The sequence below is a fragment of the Anabrus simplex genome, chromosome 1, assembly GCF_040414725.1.
Source record: "Anabrus simplex isolate iqAnaSimp1 chromosome 1, ASM4041472v1, whole genome shotgun sequence".
In the NCBI taxonomy this organism is placed as follows: Eukaryota; Metazoa; Arthropoda; class Insecta; order Orthoptera; family Tettigoniidae; genus Anabrus; species Anabrus simplex.
In genome coordinates, this window is record NC_090265.1 from 471,493,571 (window position 1) to 471,503,392 (window position 9,822).

Below are 9,822 nucleotides of genomic sequence, written 5' to 3' on the forward strand. Positions count from 1 at the left end.
AAAGTGAGTTTAACACACATTGTAATCACTTCAATACACCACGGACAACATGAAACTGACAAGCAACATTTTTCAGAACTAAGGAATGAGTATGAAAGGAAAGGAATACCAAAATGCAAACTGTGAGATTGGACTCGGGAGATGCTGGGTTCAAATTTCACCGTCTGCTGCTCTGAAGATGGTTTTCCATGGTTTACCATTTTCATAGCAGATGAATGCTTGGGCTGTACCTTAAATGAATCAGTCGGTGGAGAAGGAAACTAAGTCTCTTTTTGAACTTTTTCGTATTTTCAGGAATTATTATTAATTTGACCAAGACACATCGTCCTGTGTTGAAAGGAACTATGTGCGTCATATTCTTAGGGAGGAAAACTCATTTCATTCATCCTTTCTGCACCGTAAGGTGGCAGTTAAGATTGGCTATGACTAGCTATGGCACTCTTGTTATTACTCGTACAAGAAAAATGGTCTGTCTAGAGGGTTCTGTCCCACGAGTTCCATTCGCGTGAGTTCCGAAAACAATTTGCTCAGGAAAAACGTCCCATGAGTTCCTACCGCGTATTCACGCCTGACTAAATAAGCTAATGAGTCCCACTAGTTCCGAACGTCTCTGGAAAACCTAGCTGTCAGTTCTGAGGTTTGACCGGCTAATAATAGTACGACGCGACCTTGAAGAGTTAATGGCCCTACCACCAGGCACCTAAGGGTTATTTTCAAGTCATTTGTGTTTGTGATATGCTTACTTATTTGAGTGGAGCAGATAAACATGGAGTTCACAACTAGCATTAAAGGAAACTAAATTTTGATATTTAATGGTTACCGTTTTTATGAGAAACGCGACAACAAATCAAGTGAAGTGCGGATTTGTGCTGCTAAACCACGAGCCGGAAAAGTGATTTAAAAAATATCGGGAATTGATTAAAGAAGTGGACCATGATTGTGTTCCTGATGCGGCCAGCGTTGAAGTGTTCAAACCAGCTTCCATGGCCTGGAAAAGAGCTCGCGAGGAGAATAACACTTCAGTCTCACAGGTAAGAATGATTCATATAACTTTCTTATTGCTTCTCTTTATTTATTTTTATAAGCTATTTTATTAACCAAATACAGAAAATGAACATAGGGTTGTTGGAATTTTGAGCCACTTTAAATTATTATATTAAGTATAAGGCTAAGTTTAAAACATGAATGATTAAATAATATAATATTTATCTTCATCCAATATGCTTAGGAATAATATCATCATACTTAGGGATCTAATATGATTCATGTGATATGCTTACTTATTTAACAATTATTGTAATTTAACAATATTGTAATATATATATTATTTTACTATTTGCTTGACGTCGCACCGACACAGATAGGTCTTACGGCGACGATGGGATAGGAAAGGCCTAGAAATTGGAAGGAAGCGGCCGTGGCCTTAATTAAAGTACAGCCCCGGGATTTGCCTAGTGTGAAAATGGGAAACCACGGAATAGCATCTTCAGGGCTGCCGACAGTGGGGTATTGTAATAATTAATTACCTAATTACAAGCGGTAAAGTGAACAATTCTAACGCCATGTATTTTTTTCAGATATGCGACGAAGAATTCGGACACTTGCATCAGACAGGATACGAGTTAGTGACTCGAATGCCTCAGTTCCAAAGTTTAAAGAGTTCATTGTACAGACAGCGGAGTAAAGCACAAGGAGTGCAGAAAGAACCAATGCATCGAGATGAAGTAAATTTAGCTGAAGAAACTCTATGTATGCCCGATGGCACAAACTTCTTATTGGTTGACGTCTGTGAAGGCGACAGATTATTGATATTTGCGAGCACACTTCTTAATGGACGGGACATTTAAGAGTGTCAGTAAGCAGTTCTGTCAAGTGTACACCATTCATGTAGACTTGGGAAGCAACAAAGATGAGATAAATGTAACGCCTGCTGTTTTCGCACTGCTTTCAAACAGGAACAAAGCCACTTATGTTTGCCTCTTCAAAAATCCTTGATATAATACCTGAATGGTCACCTGAAATAGTAAACATGGATTTTGAGATTGGAGCTATCAAAGCGATAGAAGAATTATTTCCAAGAGTCCAAGTGCAATGCTGTTTTTTCCACTTAAGCCAAAGTGTTTGGAGAAAAGTGCAAGAAATTTGGGCTTTCGGGTATGTATGAAAAGTTAATCGAGCTTTTTGATTACTTTGTCGAGCAATGGCTTGAAAACGTGCATATTCCGTCTTAAATGTGGAATTGCCATGGGAGGAGGCATAGAACGAATAACTCTGTAGAGGGTTGGAACCATAAGTTGAATATGAAATGCGGAAAATCACATCTCCGTGTAAGAGACTTGGTGTTGTGTTTGAAGAAGGAGTCTCAACATTCAGACGAAAAAATTATGCGGGCAGTGTTGAATTTGCAAGCCACAAAAAGGAAAAGAAAATATGTTGCAATGCATGGCAAAATACAAAGAGCAACTCAACAGTTTAAAGAGACCGGTGATTTAACAGTATTTTTAAAAAATGTTTCGTTTGCTGTACATGTTGATTAGAGTATAAAGAGAAGAATAATTCAGTTAAAATATCAATTTGGCGAAGCTACGTGCTGATTACCAAGTGACTTGTAAATAAAATAACAATTCAGTTAAAAGATCAATTTGACGAAGCTACGTGCTGATTACTAAGGGAATTGTAAATAAGATAAAAGCTAGTTCAAAGACGAAGCGACATGCTGATATTATTTTAAGAACTTTGTAAATAGAACTCAAAACTGATTATTTTGACGAAGGCACATGCTGATGCAGATACTGAAGAGCTGCTTATGGGAGCTACCGGTCCATGGCGTTCGCCCCCTCTGTTAGAGGAGCCAGTTCATTTAAGAGGGCACGCACTCCCGGCTGGCGCTGACAGTGGACCTTATTTGTTTCAGTAGTAAACAAATGAATACTATTTTAATAATATAGTTATTGCAGCTATTGCCATATACAAAGAATAAACAAAATCATTCAATGCAGAACTTAATTAGAGGAATTTTCCTTCCTTCACACCTTAGTACGTGATAGCGATCACACTGCTTCCCGCACAAAGCACACATGCATCCTTCATTTGGCGAGTGATACTTCGTCGTGGAGAATAGTTTAAAATGAAAACCATGGACAGCAAGCCTTGTTGTTACGTGCCGTAACTCGTAGTTGGCTTCCTTCCATTTGTCATTCATCATCGCTTCCGTACTGTAGAAGTCCAACCAGATTTCCAATTTCTTTCTCTGATGTTCGCGAAATAAACTTCGGTACGCTGGAGTTGATGGGAGAGAGAATTTGTCGCGTATTTCCTCCAAAGCATCATTTCCCTAGTTAGCTCATACACCAGTCTCGAAGAGGTGAATTTTGACAAACATAGGGCTCTCTTTAAAAATGTTGCTTTTATCTTCTCCATATCCTTTAAGTTTCTTACTGACAGATGCTGCCAGATACTGGAGATGCCGTAGGTTATTGCAGGTGCTATTTTCACTCTGAATAACTTCAACGCTGTCTGAAGGGATATTTTATATAAATATTTGATGTCATTAATAGCTATCACTGCTGCTGTTAATCTTTGTTTGATATGCGCTGTGAAATTGGTTCCTTATATATGCAGTGTTATTCCGAGGTATTTACATTTATTCACACTGGTTAGTGGTTCTCCGTCCAAATATATCACATCACTTGCTGCATGTCTGCCTCCTTTCCTAAAGGTCATAGTCATGGTTTTACTTCTGTTTACATGAAGGTCATTTGTTTTAGCCCACTCTACGAGCCGATCAAATGCCAACTGCTGAGCAGGTATTGATCTGGACACTAAAACCATGTCATCTGCATGATGACATCATGTCTTGCGACGTTAAAAAGGAGAGGGCTTAAAGGATCACCCTGTAGTACACCTGTCGTCTGGTCTATTGGATCGGATATTGTGATCGAATCGTCTGTTTGCACCTCATTTTTTGCCAGGATGTTTTTTATTAGTTGCAGTATGGGATTATTTTCTCCTATGAGATCCTCAATATTTGATATGACTTGTGTTCGACTAATTGTATCAAAGGCTTGCGAATAATCCACGAATATAACATGTAGCTTACCCTTAGTGAATCTAAAGGCTTCATGAATATCATTCTGAAGGCATTCTATAGCCTGTATTGTGGACCGGTTTTTCCTAAATCCAAATTGCTCTTCTGGAGATACTGATCTATTAAAGCATTCAGCCTTTTCGTGAAATATATTTTTATTTTTATTTTTCCAAGGTATATATGCTTCAAATTACACTTCTGCATTTTATCTTTCTTTCCCATTCGACTTCTGCTGTCGAGTACAAAAGCGAGAGTGTGCGTGAGTGTGAGAGAGAGAGAGTGGGGGTGTGTGGGTGTATGTTATTTAAAAGTGCAATCTAATAAGGATTTTGATGCCACTAATACTATTTTGCTGTAGAAAACTAAGCTGAAACTCGCTCAGGTAGTGTTCGGAACTGACGAGATTCACTCAGGTAGTGTAATTGGCAGATAGCTGATTTGCGAAAGGATTCGGAACTGGCGGGGATCGGAACTCATGGGAATCGGAACTCATGGGAGGACACGGTCAAGAGAAACAGCACACAGGGATGTACCCTGCACTGAGAAGCAAAGCTTAAACAATACGTGTATGACTCAACAAAACCCGGAGTAGTAACTGCCTGTACTTTTATAAACGATTGCGTTAATCATTCCTTTAACCTGGTAAATATAAGGTACGGTACCGGAATTTCCTAAGATCTTAAACAGAGTTTACAAAGAAGGAAACGGTAAAGATCAACAAAAAATTGTATTCGGAAATTGATGAAATAAATTCAAGAAGACGCACAGCCCTTTTTTACTAGGAGATACTGAAGTGACTAACCGCAAGTAGTGATGATTCAGTCGTGTTGTTAAGTGATCTGAACATGTTTTGAAACAAGATTTTAATTTTGAGAAACGCTTAGCATCGTAACAATTTAGATATATTTTCTATAGAATAATTTATTTTCAGTTCGGGTGATTATCATGTAATAAAATAAATGTTGATTTAGTTTACTTCATGTTAATTTTCACTTATGCAACCGATAAATAATAATTTTGTGGTAAAAATACATGTTTTTCCACGAGTAAGTTACCTGAAATATGTCACATTTCGACAGCAACAGGAGAAAATAACTATATTTTTAAATAAACAATGCCTCATTAAATATATCGGTTCTCTTAAGAGCGTAATAATTGTAACTGGCCATATATCAAATGGTAAAAAAAAATCTTGAGGGCAGTTTTTTGTTTCTCCTGAAAACTTAGAGAAAATGACTTATTTCCTCTCTCCACCGACCGATTCAATTAAGACCACGGCCACTTAATTTCAATTCCTAGCCCTTTCCCATCGTCGCCATAAGACCAATATTTGTCCTAGCGTCGCCGAAAACTTTCGATGTGTTAGTGCGACATTAAACCACTAGCAAAAAATAACAGACTGAAAGATGATGATGAAGATAATAATGGTTTTATGAGTTTCGGAGACGGCGAGGTGCCGGAATTTTGTCCCTCATGAATTCTTTTACGTGCCGGTAAATCTACAGACACGGGCTTAAAGAGCGCAGGTAATGGGACCTGTGCTTTGCAACAACTAAAGGGTGGAATACCTTTCAGATTAATGATCCTTATGAGAACAAGTAACGAAAAGTTAACTTTTCTTCCAAGCTTTGCTAAAGATGGTTTCAAAATATTCAACGAAATAGGAGCATAATATATCGGATTCGAGCATTATGTTGACACGTCCATTCATGTAATAGATGACGGCCATTTCTCATTAGGTACCATGAAACTCTTTCAAATGCCACTAAAAATGCAACACGCTGTTGACGCATGGATGAAAACCATAACGGTATAAGTAGCATTTTGATCATTCAGAGAAAAGGACATTTAAACATCTTAACACTCGCCTATAAAGCATGCTATTTGTACTTATACCACCTATCACCAGAGCGCAGAATATTACCGCTATCACTTGTATCTCTTTGCTGGTGAAAGGATACATCCTCCCGGAGGTACATCTTGCACTTAACTCTTTTTTTTAGTGTCACTTATGCCGTTATGATTTTCATCCATTCTAATGTGGAGTCTGGTATAAACATACATAACGAACAACGTTTTAACGGTCGCAAATGTGATTACGTCATATTCTGGAAATGTTTGGTTTCCTGACCTGTCTTTATTAGGACTTTTCTCCTTGTTTCAGTATCTTCTACACATCCCTGCAGGCTTTACCTATAATTTTGAAACGCTCTGTAGACATTATGCTATAGCAGTTAATGTGATGACAGGCCGTACTTTCCAGTCGGTCCCATTCATCAACTCAGTGTTACTACGAAGCTGTTACGCTTTCAGTAACTAGAAGATAAATGCTTCCCGTTCCTCAAGTTTTTCATGGAACGTCACCCTTTAGGTCACGAGTTCATCTGGAGTGATAAGAAAGAAAGGTTATCGTCAGGTTGGACAGTTGTTTAGTGCTTTAGAAGTCCCCACTGGTGATGGATTCGCTCATGATAGTTTCTCTTGCGTTAGTTTTCAGTTGGTGAAAGAATGTATAATAAAATTTGAATTCGTACAGAATTTGCGTATATTATAGGTATGTACAAAAACTAGAATGTTTACATTCTTTCAGTTTTGGTTCACCGACGTTATTAATCGCGTGTAAAATTTCTTTTCTTTTCAGACTTCTAACTCCCTGTTCTTCTTCAGTGTTCACGAAATGTGCAGGGTTCAAGTAACCTAAATTACTTTTTGAGAAGTGTTTCAAAATAAAGTGTACAATCGTCATTTTGTGAAAGATGGACTGATTTATAGCTATGGAAGCTTTCAGTTAGGATACTGCCAATTGGGGAAGTCTGATCTTCAAATTTGATTCCGTGTTTTATAAACAGTGTACCGTTTCAGGTATCTCAGTGCAGCACATGGATGTATGTTCATCGAAACTCTTTTGATCTTACAGCGTGTGGAATGAATTTACAATTTTGAAACGTAATATACCCTTGCGCAACGTCTGGTATGCACAGCTTCAATAATTTTGACCTTGAATGTGCAATGTTTACTTTTCATACATACATTAAACTAAGTCCCGTTTAAACTTTATCCGAAAAATCATTAACGACTTAGTTGAATACCTTTTATCAGTGGAATTTTGGAACTTACAAGCGTGGTTATCTATATATGAGTTAATATTAATATTGCGAAGAACTGTGCTGTGGAACGATTTCTATAACTTTAGTGCCTTTTATAGAAGACTTTTTAAGTTTAGCACTAACTCAGTGACATTTATGGAAGTGGCATATCGAGAGGATAGTTTAATAAACGTACTTTAGGAATATGAAAATAAAAGAGGTTCAAATTTACCGTTTTTAGAATGCCGAATGTTGTGAATACTGAAAGTAGTGTGTTAAACACGGGTGATCTATAATAGGGCGGTAAAAATATATATATAAAAGCTTATTTTACACATTAATTGATGAATGAATTTGAAAAATTTTAGTGCTAAGATTGTGGAAAGTGCTCTGGAGATAAATTTGAAGATAATCATGCTGTTCATGAGATTGTTAATTTTATTGTATTTTTTGGTGTTAATATCTTTTGTACACGCAGCAGCATGGTCGCGATTATGTGAACGAATGGCATCTTGTGATTTATTTCGTTTCGTTCGAACACACAAGAATCGGATTACCACAGTGAATGAGAAGACTGAAAGTGTAAATTTTCTAACTAATGAATTGCAGACAGGAGGCAAGAATTTAACGCAGATGATTGATATTCTTGAGAACAGGTATCAGGTTCTTAGTGAGCAGGTTAGTACTTTCTATAGACCATACACAACTGATGATCGATTTGACTTTTCCATAGATCGAATTCGTATTAGTACCGTACAGTTAAACTATGTTATCGAAAACATTACAGGTTATGACGTACTTCCATCCGAACCAGATCAATTAGGGAATGGATCCAGTGAAGTCAATGACGATTATGAACAAAATATTGTAGAGCTTAATCGAGTACATAAAGAACTACATGATAGTTTTATAGACACAGAAAATGACTTCAATGATTTGAAAGAAAAGATATCGAGGTCTCTTAACGGAGCTACACTTCAAACTTACGAATTACAGATTATAAGGGAAGATGTAAATCGTGGGGAGGATGTTTTGAGATCATTAGAAACCGTTCTTAAACATCATTTTGAGGAACTGGATTTAATACAAGGCTTTCATCATCCAATAAATTATGAGAATATAAATCTGTCGATTGATACTGAATTAAATGAGTTAAATGAGAAATATTCTGAACTTGAGTTTGAAATCGACAAGTTAGCTTCAAATTTAAAAGGGAAGGAAATATGCCCAAAGTCAAATTTTCAAGATTCTAACGATAATATGCGTTACGCACGTGATGAATTAAAAGTCCTTAAATCCTCTGTGGATGCGTTAATTAAAACGATGAATGAAACTCAGTATAAATGTATTGATGAAGGTTTAGAAATAGCTTACAGAATGCGTCGTTTGTACACAAGAATGGGGTATATAGGTTTAAATGAAGCTAATTGTAAAGGATAGTGATGTGGAAGTACATGTACATGTCACTGTATGATTTTTTTTCATACTAGATATGTAAATAGGAAGGGGGGCTGTATGTGCTAGTGATATTCGAAACAGTAAACATTATTTCAAAATAATATTTTTAAAATCTAATTCTTTGTGTTTAAGTATTTGTAGTCCTCTTTGAGGTTCTTCCTTCTTATCTGTATGATGAAAACTTCAAATAACATGATTGACTTTTCACCGTGGTTTAAGATCGTCTACAATAAACAACAGGATGTTTCTTCTTAGACTGTCAATTATCCTCAAGGGCGTGCTAATAAACAACTATGGTATAACTGTCCTGTAACTGTTATTGGCAAATAGACCAACTTCCAGCTCAAGACCTTCTAGACATTAATTTACTCTGCTTGACGTAATGTGTTGCAGAACTGTGATAGTGGAGGTAAATATTTGTACCGAATGGTAGTGGAGATAAACATTTCACGTTAGTGTAATTTATAATCAGTCAAATTATAGTGGAATTTTATTATCCATGTATGCTCTTCTGTACTCGGGGAGACAAAGAGAATAATTTAGATGTTTAATAATTCTACAATGAAAAACTATGCATCTATAAAGATATAGTAATAAAATTATTTAAGAAGATTAATTGATCTGTAATTTCAAATTCACTTATCCGCATTCACACAGTTTTTAGAAATGTAGATTTCTGTATGTGTGTTGTAGGTATATAAGTTTGAAGCAATAGTTAGAGAACATTTATGTAATTGCATAACGTTATAATAATAATAATAATAATAATAATAATAATAATAATAATAATAATAATAATAATAATAATAATAATAATAATAATAATAATAATAATTTCGTGTGATTATTGCTAACCTGGTGCAGCCTTTGTAAAACATACCCTCCGATGAGGGTGGGTGGTGTCTGCGTATATGGGAAACTGCGAGTTAATGTGGTGGAAATTAACGTTGTGCGTAGTGTATGAGTTGTCGGAATATTGAGGGCAGGATAAAAATCAGCCCTCGAGCCAAGGGAATTAACCATTTAGGATGAAATTTGCTCGACCCGGCCGGAATCGTACGCGAGGACTGAAGACAAAGACGCTGACCCCTCAGCCATGGTGATGTATGGCAGGATGTTAATGTTTGTCGATTTTTCATCAAATTAACAAGACTGTTCCATTTGGAGAGTTGGCAACGGAAGCAGCATCTT

The 9,822-nt window shown here is 36.6% G+C and overlaps 1 long non-coding RNA gene across 1 annotated transcript; it reads left to right on the forward strand.

Moving 5' to 3' along the window:
• The first annotated feature begins 6,503 nt into the window (after positions 1-6,503).
• Positions 6,504-9,247, forward strand: LOC136867392 (uncharacterized). The gene is made up of 2 exons (XR_010859682.2): positions 6,504-6,641; positions 6,729-9,247. It is a non-coding gene; the product is annotated as an uncharacterized lncRNA (long non-coding RNA).
• The last annotated feature ends 575 nt before the right edge of the window (positions 9,248-9,822 follow it).